The following is a 20517-nucleotide window of genomic DNA, read 5'->3' as shown; positions in this document are numbered from 1 at the left end:
GAATGTCAGTTTTGACAAAGAACACTGTTCATTACTAAAATGCTCTAATTGAGCTGTTAGAATGTCAGAAACAAGCTTTCTGAGCTGAGAACTGCATTTTGTGACATAGTTCATCAGTGGATGATGAGAATGTCAGTTTTGACTAAGAACACTGATCATTACTAAAATGCTCCAATTGAGCTGTTAGAATGTCAGAAACAAGCTTTCTGAGCTGAGAAATGCATTTTGTGACAAAGTGCTTCAGTGGATGATGAGAATGTCAGTTTTGACAAAGAACACTGTTCATTACTGAAATGCTCCAATTGAGCTGTTAGAATGTCAGAAACAAGCTTTCTGAGCTGAGAAATGCATTTTGTGACAAAGTGAATCAGTGGATGGATGAGAATGTCACTTTTGACAAAGAACACTGTTCATTACTGAAATGCTCCAATTGAGCTGTTAGAATGTCAGAAACAAGCTTTCTGAGCTGAGAACTGCATTTTGTGAGAAAGTGAATCAGTGGATGATGAGAATGTCAGTTTTGACAAAGAACACTGTTCATTACTAAAATGCTCCAATTGAGCTGTTAGAATGTCAGAAACAAGCTTTCTGAGCATAAAACTGCATTTTGTGACATAGTTCATCAGTGGATGATGAGAATGTCAGTTTTGACAAAGAACACTGATCATTACTAAAATGCTCCAATTGAGCTGTTAGAATGTCAGAAACAAGCTTTCTGAGCTGAGAAATGCATTTTGTGACAAAGTGCTTCAGTGGATGATGAGAATGTCAGTTTTGACAAAGAACACTGATCATTACTAAAATGCTCCAATTGAGCTGTTAGAATGTCGGAAACAAGCTTTCTGAGCTGAGAAATGCATTTTGTGACAAAGTGCTTCAGTGGATGATGAGAATGTCAGTTTTGACAAAGAACACTGTTCATTACTAAAATGCTCTAATTGAGCTGTTAGAATGTCAGAAACAAGCTTTCTGAGCTGAGAACTGCATTTTGTGACATAGTTCATCAGTGGATGATGAGAATGTCAGTTTTGACAAAGAACACTGATCATTACTAAAATGCTCCAATTGAGCTGTTAGAATGTCAGAAACAAGCTTTCTGAGCTGAGAAATGCATTTTGTGACAAAGTGCTTCAGTGGATGATGAGAATGTCAGTTTTGACAAAGAACACTGTTCATTACTAAAATGCTCTAATTGAGCTGTTAGAATGTCAGAAACAAGCTTTCTGAGCTGAGAACTGCATTTTGTGACATAGTTCATCAGTGGATGATGAGAATGTCAGTTTTGACAAAGAAAACTGTTCATTACTAAAATGCTCTAATTGAGCTGTTAGAATGTCAGAAACAAGCTTTCTGAGCTGAGAACTGCATTTTGTGACAAAGTGCTTCAGTGGATGATGAGAATGTCAGTTTTGACAAAGAACACTGTTCATTACTAAAATGCTCTAATTGAGCTGTAGAATGTCAGAAACAAGCTTTCTGAGCTGAGAAATGCATTTTGTGACAAAGTGCTTCAGTGGATGATGAGAATGTCAGTTTTGACAAAGAACACTGTTCATTACTAAAATGCTCTAATTGAGCTGTTAGAATGTCAGAAACAAGCTTTCTGAGCTGAGAACTGCATTTTGTGACATAGTTCATCAGTGGATGATGAGAATGTCGGTTTTGACAAAGAACACTGTTCATTACTGAAATGCTCTAATTGAGCTGTTAGAATGTCAGAAACAAGCTTTCTGAGCTGAGAACTGCATTTTGTGACATAGTTCATCAGTGGATGATGAGAATGTCAGTTTTGACAAAGAACACTGTTCATTACTGAAATGCTCCAATTGAGCTGTTAGAATGTCAGAAACAAGCTTTCTGAGCTGAGAAATGCATTTTGTGACAAAGTGCATCAGTGGATGATGAGAATGTCACTTTTGACAAAGAACACTGTTCATTACTAAAATGCTCTAATTGAGCTGTTAGAATGTCAGAAACAAGCTTTCTGAGCTGAGAACTGCATTTTGTGACAAAAAGCATCAGTGGATGATGAGAATGTCAGTTTTGACAAAGAACACTGATCATTACTAAAATGCTCCAATTGAGCTGTTAGAATGTCAGAAACAAGCTTTCTGAGCTGAGAAATGCATTTTGTGACAAAGTGCTTCAGTGGATGATGAGAATGTCAGTTTTGACAAAGAACACTGTTCATTACTAAAATGCTCTAATTGAGCTGTTAGAATATCAGAAACAAGCTTTCTGAGCTGAGAACTGCATTTTGTGACAAAGTGCTTCAGTGGATGATGAGAATGTCAGTTTTGACAAAGAACACTGTTCATTACTAAAATGCTCTAATTGAGCTGTTAGAATGTCAGAAACAAGCTTTCTGAGCTGAGAACTGCATTTTGTGACAAAAAGCATCAGTGGATGATGAGAATGTCAGTTTTGACAAAGAACACTGTTCATTACTGAAATGCTCCAATTGAGCTGTTAGAATGTCAGAAACAAGCTTTCTGAGCTGAAAACTGCATTTTGTGACAAAGTTCATCAGTGGATGATGAGAATGTCAGTTTTGACAAAGAACACTGATCATCACTAAAATGCTCCAATTAAGCTGTTAGAATGTCAGAAACAAGCTTTCTGAGCTGAGAACTGCATTTTGTGACATAGTTCATCAGTGGATGATGAGAATGTCAGTTTTGACAAAGAACACTGTTCATTACTAAAATTCTCTAATTGAGCTGTTAGAATGTCAGAAACAAGCTTTCTAAGCTGAGAACTGCATTTTGTGAGAAAGTGAATCAGTGGATGATGAGAATGTCAGTTTTGACAAAGAACACTGATCATTACTAAAATGCTCCAATTGAGCTGTTAGAATGTCAGAAACAAGCTTTCTGAGCTGAGAAATGCATTTTGTGACAAAGTGCTTCAGTGGATGATGAGAATGTCAGTTTTGACAAAGAACACTGTTCATTACTGAAATGCTCCAGTTGAGCTGTTAGAAAGTCAGAAACAAGCTTTCTGAGCTGAGAACTGCATTTTGTGACATAGTTCATCAGTGGATGATGAGAATGTCACTTTTGACAAAGAACACTGTTCATTACTAAAATGCTCTAATTGAGCTGTTAGAATGTCAGAAACAAGCTTTCTGAGCTGAGAACTGCATTTTGTGACATAGTTCATCAGTGGATGATGAGAATGTCAGTTTTGAAAAAGAACACTGATCATTACTAAAATGCTCCAATTGAGCTGTTAGAATGTCAGAAACAAGCTTTCTGAGCTGAGAAATGCATTTTGTGACAAAGTGCTTCAGTGGATGATGAGAATGTCAGTTTTGACAAAGAACACTGTTCATTACTGAAATGCTCCAATTGAGCTGTTAGAATGTCAGAAACAAGCTTTCTGAGCTAAGAAATGCATTTTGTGACAAAGTGCATCAGTGGATGATGAGAATGTCACTTTTGACAAAGAACACTGTTCATTACTAAAATGCTCTAATTGAGCTGTTAGAATGTCAGAAACAAGCTTTCTGAGCTGAGAACTGCATTTTGTGACAAAAAGCATCAGTGGATGATGAGAATGTCAGTTTTGACAAAGAACACTGATCATTACTAAAATGCTCCAATTGAGCTGTTAGAATGTCAGAAACAAGCTTTCTGAGCTGAGAAATGCATTTTGTGACAAAGTGCTTCAGTGGATGATGAGAATGTCAGTTTTGACAAAGAACACTGTTCATTACTAAAATGCTCTAATTGAGCTGTTAGAATGTCAGAAACAAGCTTTCTGAGCTGAGAACTGCATTTTGTGACATAGTTCATCAGTGGATGATGAGAATGTCAGTTTTGACAAAGAAAACTGTTCATTACTAAAATGCTCTAATTGAGCTGTTAGAATGTTAGAAACAAGCTTTCTGAGCTGAGAACTGCATTTTGTGACATAGTTCATCAGTGGATGATGAGAATGTCAGTTTTGACAAAGAACAAAGATCATTACTAAAATGCTCCAATTGAGCTGTTAGAATGTCAGAAACAAGCTTTCTGAGCTGAGAAATGCATTTTGTGACAAAGTGCTTCAGTGGATGATGAGAATGTCAGTTTTGACAAAGAACACTGTTCATTACTAAAATGCTCTAATTGAGCTGTTAGAATGTCAGAAACAAGCTTTCTGAGCTGAGAACTGCATTTTGTGACATAGTTCATCAGTGGATGATGAGAATGTCACTTTTGACAAAGAACACTGTTCATTACTAAAATGCTCTAATTGAGCTGTTAGAATGTCAGAAACAAGCTTTCTGAGCTGAGAACTGCATTTTGTGACATAGTTCATCAGTGGATGATGAGAATGTCAGTTTTGACAAAGAACACTGATCATTACTAAAATGCTCCAATTGAGCTGTTAGAATGTCAGAAACAAGCTTTCTGAGCTGAGAAATGCATTTTGTGACAAAGTGCTTCAGTGGATGATGAGAATGTCAGTTTTGACAAAGAACACTGTTCATTACTGAAATGCTCCAATTGAGCTGTTAGAATGTCAGAAACAAGCTTTCTGAGCTGAGAAATGCATTTTGTGACAAGTGCATCGGTGGATGATGAGAATGTCACTTTTGACAAAGAACACTGTTCATTACTAAAATGCTCTAATTGAGCTGTTAGAATGTCAGAAACAAGCTTTCTGAGCTGAGAACTGCATTTTGTGACAAAAAGCATCACTGGATGATGAGAATGTCAGTTTTGACAAAGAACACTGTTCATTACTGAAATGCTCCAATTGAGCTGTTAGAATGTCAGAAACAAGCTTTCTGAGCTGAGAAATGCATTTTGTGACAAGTGCATCAGTGGATGATGAGAATGTCACTTTTGACAAAGAACACTGTTCATTACTAAAATGCTCTAATTGAGCTGTTAGAATGTCAGAAACAAGCTTTCTGAGCTGAGAAATGCATTTTGTGACAAAGTGCTTCAGTGGATGATGAGAATGTCAGTTTTGACAAAGAACACTGTTCATTACTGAAATGCTCCAATTGAGCTGTTAGAATGTCAGAAACAAGCTTTCTGAGCTGAAAAATGCATTTTGTGACATAGTTCATCAGTGGATGATGAGAATGTCAGTTTTGACAAAGAACACTGATCATCACTAAAATGCTCCAATTAAGCTGTTAGAATGTCAGAAACAAGCTTTCTGAGCTGAGAACTGCATTTTGTGACATAGTTCATCAGTGGATGATGAGAATGTCAGTTTTGACACAGAACACTGTTCATTACTAAAATTCTCTAATTGAGCTGTTAGAATGTCAGAAACAAGCTTTCTGAGCTGAGAACTGCATTTTGTGAGAAAGTGAATCAGTGGATGATGAGAATGTCAGTTTTGACAAAGAACACTGATCATTACTAAAATTCTCTAATTGAGCTGTTAGAATGTCAGAAACAAGCTTTCTGAGCTGAGAACTGCATTTTGTGAGAAAGTGAATCAGTGGATGATGAGAATGTCAGTTTTGACAAAGAACACTGTTCATTACTAAAATGCTCCAATTGAGCTGTTAGAATGTCAGAAACAAGCTTTCTGAGCATAAAACTGCATTTTGTGACAAAGTGCATCAGTGGGTGATGAGAATGTCAGTTTTGACAAAGAACACTGATCATTACTAAAATGCTCTAATTGAGCTGTTAGAATGTCAGAAACAAGCTTTCTGAGCTGAGAACTGCATTTTGTGACAAAGTGAATCAGTGGATGATGAGAATGTCACTTTTGACAAAGAACACTGTTCATTACTGAAATGCTCCAATTGAGCTGTTAGAATGTCAGAAACAAGCTTTCTGAGCTGAGAAATGCATTTTGTGACAAGTGCATCAGTGGATGATGAGAATGTCACTTTTGACAAAGAACACTGTTCATTACTAAAATGCTCTAATTGAGCTGTTAGAATGTCAGAAACAAGCTTTCTGAGCTGAGAACTGCATTTTGTGACAAAAAGCATCACTGGATGATGAGAATGTCAGTTTTGACAAAGAACACTGTTCATTACTGAAATGCTCCAATTGAGCTGTTAGAATGTCAGAAACAAGCTTTCTGAGCTGAGAAATGCATTTTGTGACAAGTGCATCAGTGGATGATGAGAATGTCACTTTTGACAAAGAACACTGTTCATTACTAAAATGCTCTAATTGAGCTGTTAGAATGTCAGAAACAAGCTTTCTGAGCTGAGAAATGCATTTTGTGACAAAGTGCTTCAGTGGATGATGAGAATGTCAGTTTTGACAAAGAACACTGTTCATTACTGAAATGCTCCAATTGAGCTGTTAGAATGTCAGAAACAAGCTTTCTGAGCTGAAAAATGCATTTTGTGACATAGTTCATCAGTGGATGATGAGAATGTCAGTTTTGACAAAGAACACTGATCATCACTAAAATGCTCCAATTAAGCTGTTAGAATGTCAGAAACAAGCTTTCTGAGCTGAGAACTGCATTTTGTGACATAGTTCATCAGTGGATGATGAGAATGTCAGTTTTGACACAGAACACTGTTCATTACTAAAATTCTCTAATTGAGCTGTTAGAATGTCAGAAACAAGCTTTCTGAGCTGAGAACTGCATTTTGTGAGAAAGTGAATCAGTGGATGATGAGAATGTCAGTTTTGACAAAGAACACTGATCATTACTAAAATGCTCCAATTGAGCTGTTAGAATGTCAGAAACAAGCTTTCTGAGCTGAGAACTGCATTTTGTGACAAAGTGAATCAGTGGATGGATGAGAATGTCACTTTTGACAAAGAACACTGTTCATTACTGAAATGCTCCAATTGAGCTGTTAGAATGTCAGAAACAAGCTTTCTGAGCTGAAAACTGCATTTTGTGACATAGTTCATCAGTGGATGATGAGAATGTCAGTTTTGACAAAAGAACACTGTTCATTACTAAAATTCTCTAATTGAGCTGTTAGAATGTCAGAAACAAGCTTTCTGAGCTGAGAACTGCATTTTGTGAGAAAGTGAATCAGTGGATGATGAGAATGTCAGTTTTGACAAAGAACACTGTTCATTACTAAAATGCTCCAATTGAGCTGTTAGAATGTCAGAAACAAGCTTTCTGAGCATAAAACTGCATTTTGTGACAAAGTGCATCAGTGGGTGATGAGAATGTCAGTTTTGACAAAGAACACTGTTCATTACTAAAATGCTCTAATTGAGCTGTTAGAATGTCAGAAACAAGCTTTCTGAGCTGAAAACTGCATTTTGTGACAAAGTGAATCAGTGAATGATGAGAATGTCAGTTTTGACAAAGAACACTGATCATTACTAAAATGCTCTAATTGAGCTGTTAGAATGTCAGAAACAAGCTTTCTGAGCTGAGAACTGCATTTTGTGACAAAGTGAATCAGTGGATGATGAGAATGTCAGTTTTGACAAAGAACACTGATCATTACTGAAATGCTCCAATTGAGCTGTTAGAATGTCAGAAACAAGCTTTCTGAGCTGAGAAATGCATTTTGTGACAAAGTGCTTCAGTGGATGATGAGAATGTCAGTTTTGACAAAGAACACTGTTCATTACTAAAATGCTCTAATTGAGCTGTTAGAATGTCAGAAACAAGCTTTCTGAGCTGAGAACTGCATTTTGTGACATAGTTCATCAGTGGATGATGAGAATGTCACTTTTGACAAAGAACACTGTTCATTACTAAAATGCTCTAATTGAGCTGTTAGAATGTCAGAAACAAGCTTTCTGAGCTGAGAACTGCATTTTGTGAGAAAGTGAATCAGTGGATGATGAGAATGTCAGTTTTGACAAAGAACACTGTTCATTACTAAAATGCTCCAATTGAGCTGTTAGAATGTCAGAAACAAGCTTTCTGAGCTGAGAAATGCATTTTGTGACAAAGTGCTTCAGTGGATGATGAGAATGTCAGTTTTGACAAAGAACACTGATCATTACTAAAATGCTCCAATTGAGCTGTTAGAATGTCAGAAACAAGCTTTCTGAGCTGAAAAATGCATTTTGTGACATAGTTCATCAGTGGATGATGAGAATGTCAGTTTTGACAAAGAACACTGATCATCACTAAAATGCTCCAATTAAGCTGTTAGAATGTCAGAAACAAGCTTTCTGAGCTGAGAACTGCATTTTGTGACATAGTTCATCAGTGGATGATGAGAATGTCAGTTTTGACAAAGAAAACTGTTCATTACTAAAATGCTCCAATTGAGCTGTTAGAATGTCAGAAACAAGCTTTCTGAGCTGAGAACTGCATTTTGTGACATAGTTCATCAGTGGATGATGAGAATGTCAGTTTTGACAAAGAACACTGTTCATTACTGAAATGCTCCAATTGAGCTGTTAGAATGTCAGAAACAAGCTTTCTGAGCTGAGAACTGCATTTTGTGACATAGTTCATCAGTGGATGATGAGAATGTCAGTTTTGACAAAGAACACTGTTCATTACTGAAATGCTCCAATTGAGCTGTTAGAATGTCAGAAACAAGCTTTCTGAGCTGAGAAATGCATTTTGTGACAAAGTACATCAGTGGATGATGAGAATGTCACTTTTGACAAAGAACACTGTTCATTACTAAAATGCTCTAATTGAGCTGTTAGAATGTCAGAAACAAGCTTTCTGAGCTGAGAACTGCATTTTGTGACAAAAAGCATCAGTGGATGATGAGAATGTCAGTTTTGACAAAGAACACTGATCATTACTAAAATGCTCCAATTGAGCTGTTAGAATGTCAGAAACAAGCTTTCTGAGCTGAGAACTGCATTTTGTGACATAGTTCATCAGTGGATGATGAGAATGTCAGTTTTGACAAAGAACACTGTTCATTACTGAAATGCTCCAATTGAGCTGTTAGAATGTCAGAAACAAGCTTTCTGAGCTGAGAAATGCATTTTGTGACAAAGTGCATCAGTGGATGATGAGAATGTCACTTTTGACAAAGAACACTGTTCATTACTAAAATGCTCTAATTGAGCTGTTAGAATGTCAGAAACAAGCTTTCTGAGCTGAGAACTGCATTTTGTGACAAAAAGCATCAGTGGATGATGAGAATGTCAGTTTTGACAAAGAACACTGATCATTACTAAAATGCTCCAATTGAGCTGTTAGAATGTCAGAAACAAGCTTTCTGAGCTGAGAAATGCATTTTGTGACAAAGTGCTTCAGTGGATGATGAGAATGTCAGTTTTGACAAAGAACACTGTTCATTACTAAAATGCTCTAATTGAGCTGTTAGAATGTCAGAAACAAGCTTTCTGAGCCGAGAAATGCATTTTGTGACAAAGTGCATCAGTGGATGATGAGAATGTCAGTTTTGACAAAGAAAACTGTTAATTACTAAAATGCTCTAATTGAGCTGTTAGCATGTTAGAAACAAGCTTTCTGAGCTGAGAACTGCATTTTGTGAGAAAGTGAATCAGTGGATGATGAGAATGTCAGTTTTGACAAAGAACACTGATCATTACTAAAATGCTCCAATTGAGCTGTTAGAATGTCAGAAACAAGCTTTCTGAGCTGAGAACTGCATTTTGTGACAAAGTGAATCAGTGGATGGATGAGAATGTCACTTTTGACAAAGAACACTGTTCATTACTGAAATGCTCCAATTGAGCTGTTAGAATGTCAGAAACAAGCTTTCTGAGCTGAAAACTGCATTTTGTGACATAGTTCATCAGTGGATGATGAGAATGTCAGTTTTGACAAAGAACACTGTTCATTACTAAAATGCTCTAATTGAGCTGTTAGAATGTTAGAAACAAGCTTTCTGAGCTGAGAACTGCATTTTGTGACATAGTTCATCAGTGGATGATGAGAATGTCAGTTTTGACAAAGAACACTGATCATCACTAAAATGCTCCAATTAAGCTGTTAGAATGTCAGAAACAAGCTTTCTGAGCTGAGAACTGCATTTTGTGACAAAGTGAATCAGTGGATGATGAGAATGTCAGTTTTGACAAAGAACACTGTTCATTACTAAAATGCTCCAATTGAGCTGTTAGAATGTCAGAAACAAGCTTTCTGAGCATAAAACTGCATTTTGTGACAAAGTGCATCAGTGGGTGATGAGAATGTCAGTTTTGACAAAGAACACTGTTCATTACTAAAATGCTCTAATTGAGCTGTTAGAATGTCAGAAACAAGCTTTCTGAGCTGAAAACTGCATTTTGTGACAAAGTGAATCAGTGGATGATGAGAATGTCAGTTTTGACAAAGAACACTGATCATTACTAAAATGCTCTAATTGAGCTGTTAGAATGTCAGAAACAAGCTTTCTGAGCTGAAAACTGCATTTTTTTGACAAAGTGCATCAGTGGATGATGAGAATGTCAGTTTTGACAAAGAACACTGTTCATTACTAAAATGCTCTAATTGAGATGTTAGAATGTCAGAAACAAGCTTTCTGAGCTGAGAACTGCATTTTGTGACATAGTTCATTAGTGGATGATGAGAATGTCAGTTTTGACAAAGAACACTGTTCATTACTAAAATGCTCTAATTGAGCTGTTAGAATGTCAGAAACAAGCTTTCTGAGCTGAGAACTGCATTTTGTGACATAGTTCATCAGTGAATGATGAGAATGTCAGTTTTGACAAAGAACACTGTTCATTACTGAAATGCTCTAATTGAGCTGTTAGAATGTCAGAAACAAGCTTTCTGAGCTGAGAACTGCATTTTGTGACATAGTTCAATCAGTGGATGATGAGAATGTCAGTTTTGACAAAGAACACTGTTCATTACTAAAATGCTCTAATTGAGCTGTTAGAATGTCAGAAACAAGCTTTCTGAGCTGAGAACTGCATTTTGTGACATAGTTCATCAGTGGATGATGAGAATGTCAGTTTTGACAAAGAAACATAGTTCATCAGTGGATGATGAGAATGTCAGTTTTGACAAAGAACACTGTTCATTACTAAAATGCTCTAATTGAGCTGTTAGAATGTCAGAAACAAGCTTTCTGAGCTGAGAACTGCATTTTGTGACATAGTTCATCAGTGGATGATGAGAATGTCAGTTTTGACAAAGAAAACTGTTCATTACTAAAATGCTCTAATTGAGCTGTTAGAATGTTAGAAACAAGCTTTCTGAGCTGAGAACTGCATTTTGTGACATAGTTCATCAGTGGATGATGAGAATGTCAGTTTTGACAAAGAACACTGATCATTACTAAAATGCTCCAATTTGAGCTGTTAGAATCTCAGAAACAAGCTTTCTGAGCTGAGAAATGCATTTTGTGACAAAGTGCTTCAGTGGATGATGAGAATGTCAGTTTTGACAAAGAACACTGTTCATTACTAAAATGCTCTAATTGAGCTGTTAGAATGTCAGAAACAAGCTTTCTGAGCTGAGAACTGCATTTTGTGACATAGTTCATCAGTGGATGATGAGAATGTCAGTTTTGACAAAGAAAACTGTTCATTACTAAAATGCTCTAATTGAGCTGTTAGAATGTTAGAAACAAGCTTTCTGAGCTGAGAACTGCATTTTGTGACATAGTTCATCAGTGGATGATGAGAATGTCAGTTTTGACAAAGAACACTGATCATTACTAAAATGCTCCAATTGAGCTGTTAGAATGTCAGAAACAAGCTTTCTGAGCTGAGAAATGCATTTTGTGACAAAGTGCTTCAGTGGATGATGAGAATGTCAGTTTTGACAAAGAACACTGTTCATTACTAAAATGCTCAAATTGAGCTGTTAGAATGTCAGAAACAAGCTTTCTGAGCTGAGAACTGCATTTTGTGACATAGTTCATCAGTGGATGATGAGAATGTCACTTTTGACAAAGAACACTGTTCATTACTAAAATGCTCTAATTGAGCTGTTAGAATGTCAGAAACAAGCTTTCTGAGCTGAGAACTGCATTTTGTGACATAGTTCATCAGTGGATGATGAGAATGTCAGTTTTGACAAAGAACACTGATCATTACTAAAATGCTCCAATTGAGCTGTTAGAATGTCAGAAACAAGCTTTCTGAGCTGAGAAATGCATTTTGTGACAAAGTGCTTCAGTGGATGATGAGAATGTCAGTTTTGACAAAGAACACTGATCATCACTAAAATGCTCCAATTAAGCTGTTAGAATGTCAGAAACAAGCTTTCTGAGCTGAGAACTGCATTTTGTGACAAAGTGAATCAGTGGATGATGAGAATGTCAGTTTTGACAAAGAACACTGTTCATTACTAAAATGCTCCAATTGAGCTGTTAGAATGTCAGAAACAAGCTTTCTGAGCATAAAACTGCATTTTGTGACAAAGTGCATCAGTGGGTGATGAGAATGTCAGTTTTGACAAAGAACACTGTTCATTACTAAAATGCTCTAATTGAGCTGTTAGAATGTCAGAAACAAGCTTTCTGAGCTGAAAACTGCATTTTGTGACAAAGTGAATCAGTGGATGATGAGAATGTCAGTTTTGACAAAGAACACTGATCATTACTAAAATGCTCTAATTGAGCTGTTAGAATGTCAGAAACAAGCTTTCTGAGCTGAAAACTGCATTTTTTTGACAAAGTGCATCAGTGGATGATGAGAATGTCAGTTTTGACAAAGAACACTGTTCATTACTAAAATGCTCTAATTGAGCTGTTAGAATGTCAGAAACAAGCTTTCTGAGCTGAGAACTGCATTTTGTGACATAGTTCATTAGTGGATGATGAGAATGTCAGTTTTGACAAAGAACACTGTTCATTACTAAAATGCTCTAATTGAGCTGTTAGAATGTCAGAAACAAGCTTTCTGAGCTGAGAACTGCATTTTGTGACATAGTTCATCAGTGAATGATGAGAATGTCAGTTTTGACAAAGAACACTGTTCATTACTGAAATGCTCTAATTGAGCTGTTAGAATGTCAGAAACAAGCTTTCTGAGCTGAGAACTGCATTTTGTGACATAGTTCAATCAGTGGATGATGAGAATGTCAGTTTTGACAAAGAACACTGTTCATTACTAAAATGCTCTAATTGAGCTGTTAGAATGTCAGAAACAAGCTTTCTGAGCTGAGAACTGCATTTTGTGACATAGTTCATCAGTGGATGATGAGAATGTCAGTTTTGACAAAGAAACATAGTTCATCAGTGGATGATGAGAATGTCAGTTTTGACAAAGAACACTGTTCATTACTAAAATGCTCTAATTGAGCTGTTAGAATGTCAGAAACAAGCTTTCTGAGCTGAGAACTGCATTTTGTGACATAGTTCATCAGTGGATGATGAGAATGTCAGTTTTGACAAAGAAAACTGTTCATTACTAAAATGCTCTAATTGAGCTGTTAGAATGTTAGAAACAAGCTTTCTGAGCTGAGAACTGCATTTTGTGACATAGTTCATCAGTGGATGATGAGAATGTCAGTTTTGACAAAGAACACTGATCATTACTAAAATGCTCCAATTTGAGCTGTTAGAATCTCAGAAACAAGCTTTCTGAGCTGAGAAATGCATTTTGTGACAAAGTGCTTCAGTGGATGATGAGAATGTCAGTTTTGACAAAGAACACTGTTCATTACTAAAATGCTCTAATTGAGCTGTTAGAATGTCAGAAACAAGCTTTCTGAGCTGAGAACTGCATTTTGTGACATAGTTCATCAGTGGATGATGAGAATGTCAGTTTTGACAAAGAAAACTGTTCATTACTAAAATGCTCTAATTGAGCTGTTAGAATGTTAGAAACAAGCTTTCTGAGCTGAGAACTGCATTTTGTGACATAGTTCATCAGTGGATGATGAGAATGTCAGTTTTGACAAAGAACACTGATCATTACTAAAATGCTCCAATTGAGCTGTTAGAATGTCAGAAACAAGCTTTCTGAGCTGAGAAATGCATTTTGTGACAAAGTGCTTCAGTGGATGATGAGAATGTCAGTTTTGACAAAGAACACTGTTCATTACTAAAATGCTCAAATTGAGCTGTTAGAATGTCAGAAACAAGCTTTCTGAGCTGAGAACTGCATTTTGTGACATAGTTCATCAGTGGATGATGAGAATGTCACTTTTGACAAAGAACACTGTTCATTACTAAAATGCTCTAATTGAGCTGTTAGAATGTCAGAAACAAGCTTTCTGAGCTGAGAACTGCATTTTGTGACATAGTTCATCAGTGGATGATGAGAATGTCAGTTTTGACAAAGAACACTGTTCATTACTAAAATGCTCCAATTGAGCTGTTAGAATGTCAGAAACAAGCTTTCTGAGCTGAAAACTGCATTTTGTGACATAGTTCATCAGTGGATGATGAGAATGTCAGTTTTGACAAAGAACACTGATCATCACTAAAATGCTCCAATTAAGCTGTTAGAATGTCAGAAACAAGCTTTCTGAGCTGAGAACTGCATTTTGTGACATAGTTCATCAGTGGATGATGAGAATGTCAGTTTTGACAAAGAACACTGTTCATTACTAAAATTCTCTAATTGAGCTGTTAGAATGTCAGAAACAAGCTTTCTGAGCTGAGAACTGCATTTTGTGAGAAAGTGAATCAGTGGATGATGAGAATGTCAGTTTTGACAAAGAACACTGATCATTACTAAAATGCTCCAATTGAGCTGTTAGAATGTCAGAAACAAGCTTTCTGAGCTGAGAACTGCATTTTGTGACAAAGTGAATCAGTGGATGGATGAGAATGTCACTTTTGACAAAGAACACTGTTCATTACTGAAATGCTCCAATTGAGCTGTTAGAATGTCAGAAACAAGCTTTCTGAGCTGAAAACTGCATTTTGTGACATAGTTCATCAGTGGATGATGAGAATGTCAGTTTTGACAAAAGAACACTGTTCATTACTAAAATTCTCTAATTGAGCTGTTAGAATGTCAGAAACAAGCTTTCTGAGCTGAGAACTGCATTTTGTGAGAAAGTGAATCAGTGGATGATGAGAATGTCAGTTTTGACAAAGAACACTGTTCATTACTAAAATGCTCCAATTGAGCTGTTAGAATGTCAGAAACAAGCTTTCTGAGCTGAGAAATGCATTTTGTGACAAAGTGCTTCAGTGGATGATGAGAATGTCAGTTTTGACAAAGAACACTGATCATTACTAAAATGCTCCAATTGAGCTGTTAGAATGTCAGAAACAAGCTTTCTGAGCTGAAAAATGCATTTTGTGACATAGTTCATCAGTGGATGATGAGAATGTCAGTTTTGACAAAGAACACTGATCATCACTAAAATGCTCCAATTAAGCTGTTAGAATGTCAGAAACAAGCTTTCTGAGCTGAGAACTGCATTTTGTGACATAGTTCATCAGTGGATGATGAGAATGTCAGTTTTGACAAAGAAAACTGTTCATTACTAAAATGCTCCAATTGAGCTGTTAGAATGTCAGAAACAAGCTTTCTGAGCTGAGAACTGCATTTTGTGACAAAGTGCTTCAGTGGATGATGAGAATGTCAGTTTTGACAAAGAACACTGTTCATTACTGAAATGCTCCAATTGAGCTGTTAGAATGTCAGAAACAAGCTTTCTGAGCTGAGAACTGCATTTTGTGACATAGTTCATCAGTGGATGATGAGAATGTCAGTTTTGACAAAGAACACTGTTCATTACTGAAATGCTCCAATTGAGCTGTTAGAATGTCAGAAACAAGCTTTCTGAGCTGAGAAATGCATTTTGTGACAAAGTACATCAGTGGATGATGAGAATGTCACTTTTGACAAAGAACACTGTTCATTACTAAAATGCTCTAATTGAGCTGTTAGAATGTCAGAAACAAGCTTTCTGAGCTGAGAACTGCATTTTGTGACAAAAAGCATCAGTGGATGATGAGAATGTCAGTTTTGACAAAGAACACTGATCATTACTAAAATGCTCCAATTGAGCTGTTAGAATGTCAGAAACAAGCTTTCTGAGCTGAGAACTGCATTTTGTGACATAGTTCATCAGTGGATGATGAGAATGTCAGTTTTGACAAAGAACACTGTTCATTACTGAAATGCTCCAATTGAGCTGTTAGAATGTCAGAAACAAGCTTTCTGAGCTGAGAAATGCATTTTGTGACAAAGTGCATCAGTGGATGATGAGAATGTCACTTTTGACAAAGAACACTGTTCATTACTAAAATGCTCTAATTGAGCTGTTAGAATGTCAGAAACAAGCTTTCTGAGCTGAGAACTGCATTTTGTGACAAAAAGCATCAGTGGATGATGAGAATGTCAGTTTTGACAAAGAACACTGATCATTACTAAAATGCTCCAATTGAGCTGTTAGAATGTCAGAAACAAGCTTTCTGAGCTGAGAAATGCATTTTGTGACAAAGTGCTTCAGTGGATGATGAGAATGTCAGTTTTGACAAAGAACACTGTTCATTACTAAAATGCTCTAATTGAGCTGTTAGAATGTCAGAAACAAGCTTTCTGAGCCGAGAAATGCATTTTGTGACAAAGTGCATCAGTGGATGATGAGAATGTCAGTTTTGACAAAGAAAACTGTTAATTACTAAAATGCTCTAATTGAGCTGTTAGCATGTTAGAAACAAGCTTTCTGAGCTGAGAACTGCATTTTGTGAGAAAGTGAATCAGTGGATGATGAGAATGTCAGTTTTGACAAAGAACACTGATCATTACTAAAATGCTCCAATTGAGCTGTTAGAATGTCAGAAACAAGCTTTCTGAGCTGAGAACTGCATTTTGTGACAAAGTGAATCAGTGGATGGATGAGAATGTCACTTTTGACAAAGAACACTGTTCATTACTGAAATGCTCCAATTGAGCTGTTAGAATGTCAGAAACAAGCTTTCTGAGCTGAAAACTGCATTTTGTGACATAGTTCATCAGTGGATGATGAGAATGTCAGTTTTGACAAAGAACACTGTTCATTACTAAAATGCTCTAATTGAGCTGTTAGAATGTTAGAAACAAGCTTTCTGAGCTGAGAACTGCATTTTGTGACATAGTTCATCAGTGGATGATGAGAATGTCAGTTTTGACAAAGAACACTGATCATCACTAAAATGCTCCAATTAAGCTGTTAGAATGTCAGAAACAAGCTTTCTGAGCTGAGAACTGCATTTTGTGACAAAGTGAATCAGTGGATGATGAGAATGTCAGTTTTGACAAAGAACACTGTTCATTACTAAAATGCTCCAATTGAGCTGTTAGAATGTCAGAAACAAGCTTTCTGAGCATAAAACTGCATTTTGTGACAAAGTGCATCAGTGGGTGATGAGAATGTCAGTTTTGACAAAGAACACTGTTCATTACTAAAATGCTCTAATTGAGCTGTTAGAATGTCAGAAACAAGCTTTCTGAGCTGAAAACTGCATTTTGTGACAAAGTGAATCAGTGGATGATGAGAATGTCAGTTTTGACAAAGAACACTGATCATTACTAAAATGCTCTAATTGAGCTGTTAGAATGTCAGAAACAAGCTTTCTGAGCTGAAAACTGCATTTTTTTGACAAAGTGCATCAGTGGATGATGAGAATGTCAGTTTTGACAAAGAACACTGTTCATTACTAAAATGCTCTAATTGAGCTGTTAGAATGTCAGAAACAAGCTTTCTGAGCTGAGAACTGCATTTTGTGACATAGTTCATCAGTGGATGATGAGAATGTCAGTTTTGACAAAGAACACTGATCATTACTAAAATGCTCCAATTTGAGCTGTTAGAATCTCAGAAACAAGCTTTCTGAGCTGAGAAATGCATTTTGTGACAAAGTGCTTCAGTGGATGATGAGAATGTCAGTTTTGACAAAGAACACTGTTCATTACTAAAATGCTCTAATTGAGCTGTTAGAATGTCAGAAACAAGCTTTCTGAGCTGAGAACTGCATTTTGTGACATAGTTCATCAGTGGATGATGAGAATGTCAGTTTTGACAAAGAAAACTGTTCATTACTAAAATGCTCTAATTGAGCTGTTAGAATGTTAGAAACAAGCTTTCTGAGCTGAGAACTGCATTTTGTGACATAGTTCATCAGTGGATGATGAGAATGTCAGTTTTGACAAAGAACACTGATCATTACTAAAATGCTCCAATTGAGCTGTTAGAATGTCAGAAACAAGCTTTCTGAGCTGAGAAATGCATTTTGTGACAAAGTGCTTCAGTGGATGATGAGAATGTCAGTTTTGACAAAGAACACTGTTCATTACTAAAATGCTCAAATTGAGCTGTTAGAATGTCAGAAACAAGCTTTCTGAGCTGAGAACTGCATTTTGTGACATAGTTCATCAGTGGATGATGAGAATGTCACTTTTGACAAAGAACACTGTTCATTACTAAAATGCTCTAATTGAGCTGTTAGAATGTCAGAAACAAGCTTTCTGAGCTGAGAACTGCATTTTGTGACATAGTTCATCAGTGGATGATGAGAATGTCAGTTTTGACAAAGAACACTGATCATTACTAAAATGCTCCAATTGAGCTGTTAGAATGTCAGAAACAAGCTTTCTGAGCTGAGAAATGCATTTTGTGACAAAGTGCTTCAGTGGATGATGAGAATGTCAGTTTTGACAAAGAACACTGATCATCACTAAAATGCTCCAATTAAGCTGTTAGAATGTCAGAAACAAGCTTTCTGAGCTGAGAACTGCATTTTGTGACAAAGTGAATCAGTGGATGATGAGAATGTCAGTTTTGACAAAGAACACTGTTCATTACTAAAATGCTCCAATTGAGCTGTTAGAATGTCAGAAACAAGCTTTCTGAGCATAAAACTGCATTTTGTGACAAAGTGCATCAGTGGGTGATGAGAATGTCAGTTTTGACAAAGAACACTGTTCATTACTAAAATGCTCTAATTGAGCTGTTAGAATGTCAGAAACAAGCTTTCTGAGCTGAAAACTGCATTTTGTGACAAAGTGAATCAGTGGATGATGAGAATGTCAGTTTTGACAAAGAACACTGATCATTACTAAAATGCTCTAATTGAGCTGTTAGAATGTCAGAAACAAGCTTTCTGAGCTGAAAACTGCATTTTTTTGACAAAGTGCATCAGTGGATGATGAGAATGTCAGTTTTGACAAAGAACACTGTTCATTACTAAAATGCTCTAATTGAGCTGTTAGAATGTCAGAAACAAGCTTTCTGAGCTGAGAACTGCATTTTGTGACATAGTTCATTAGTGGATGATGAGAATGTCAGTTTTGACAAAGAACACTGTTCATTACTAAAATGCTCTAATTGAGCTGTTAGAATGTCAGAAACAAGCTTTCTGAGCTGAGAACTGCATTTTGTGACATAGTTCATCAGTGAATGATGAGAATGTCAGTTTTGACAAAGAACACTGTTCATTACTGAAATGCTCTAATTGAGCTGTTAGAATGTCAGAAACAAGCTTTCTGAGCTGAGAACTGCATTTTGTGACATAGTTCAATCAGTGGATGATGAGAATGTCAGTTTTGACAAAGAACACTGTTCATTACTAAAATGCTCTAATTGAGCTGTTAGAATGTCAGAAACAAGCTTTCTGAGCTGAGAACTGCATTTTGTGACATAGTTCATCAGTGGATGATGAGAATGTCAGTTTTGACAAAGAAACATAGTTCATCAGTGGATGATGAGAATGTCAGTTTTGACAAAGAACACTGTTCATTACTAAAATGCTCTAATTGAGCTGTTAGAATGTCAGAAACAAGCTTTCTGAGCTGAGAACTGCATTTTGTGACATAGTTCATCAGTGGATGATGAGAATGTCAGTTTTGACAAAGAAAACTGTTCATTACTAAAATGCTCTAATTGAGCTGTTAGAATGTTAGAAACAAGCTTTCTGAGCTGAGAACTGCATTTTGTGACATAGTTCATCAGTGGATGATGAGAATGTCAGTTTTGACAAAGAACACTGATCATTACTAAAATGCTCCAATTTGAGCTGTTAGAATCTCAGAAACAAGCTTTCTGAGCTGAGAAATGCATTTTGTGACAAAGTGCTTCAGTGGATGATGAGAATGTCAGTTTTGACAAAGAACACTGTTCATTACTAAAATGCTCTAATTGAGCTGTTAGAATGTCAGAAACAAGCTTTCTGAGCTGAGAACTGCATTTTGTGACATAGTTCATCAGTGGATGATGAGAATGTCAGTTTTGACAAAGAAAACTGTTCATTACTAAAATGCTCTAATTGAGCTGTTAGAATGTTAGAAACAAGCTTTCTGAGCTGAGAACTGCATTTTGTGACATAGTTCATCAGTGGATGATGAGAATGTCAGTTTTGACAAAGAACACTGATCATTACTAAAATGCTCCAATTGAGCTGTTAGAATGTCAGAAACAAGCTTTCTGAGCTGAGAAATGCATTTTGTGACAAAGTGCTTCAGTGGATGATGAGAATGTCAGTTTTGACAAAGAACACTGTTCATTACTAAAATGCTCAAATTGAGCTGTTAGAATGTCAGAAACAAGCTTTCTGAGCTGAGAACTGCATTTTGTGACATAGTTCATCAGTGGATGATGAGAATGTCACTTTTGACAAAGAACACTGTTCATTACTAAAATGCTCTAATTGAGCTGTTAGAATGTCAGAAACAAGCTTTCTGAGCTGAGAACTGCATTTTGTGACATAGTTCATCAGTGGATGATGAGAATGTCAGTTTTGACAAAGAACACTGATCATTACTAAAATGCTCC

Source organism: Barbatula barbatula (genome assembly GCF_947034865.1).
Source record: "Barbatula barbatula genome assembly, chromosome: 24".
In the NCBI taxonomy this organism is placed as follows: domain Eukaryota; kingdom Metazoa; phylum Chordata; class Actinopteri; order Cypriniformes; family Nemacheilidae; genus Barbatula; species Barbatula barbatula.
Note: the sequence above shows the minus strand (reverse complement) of the source record.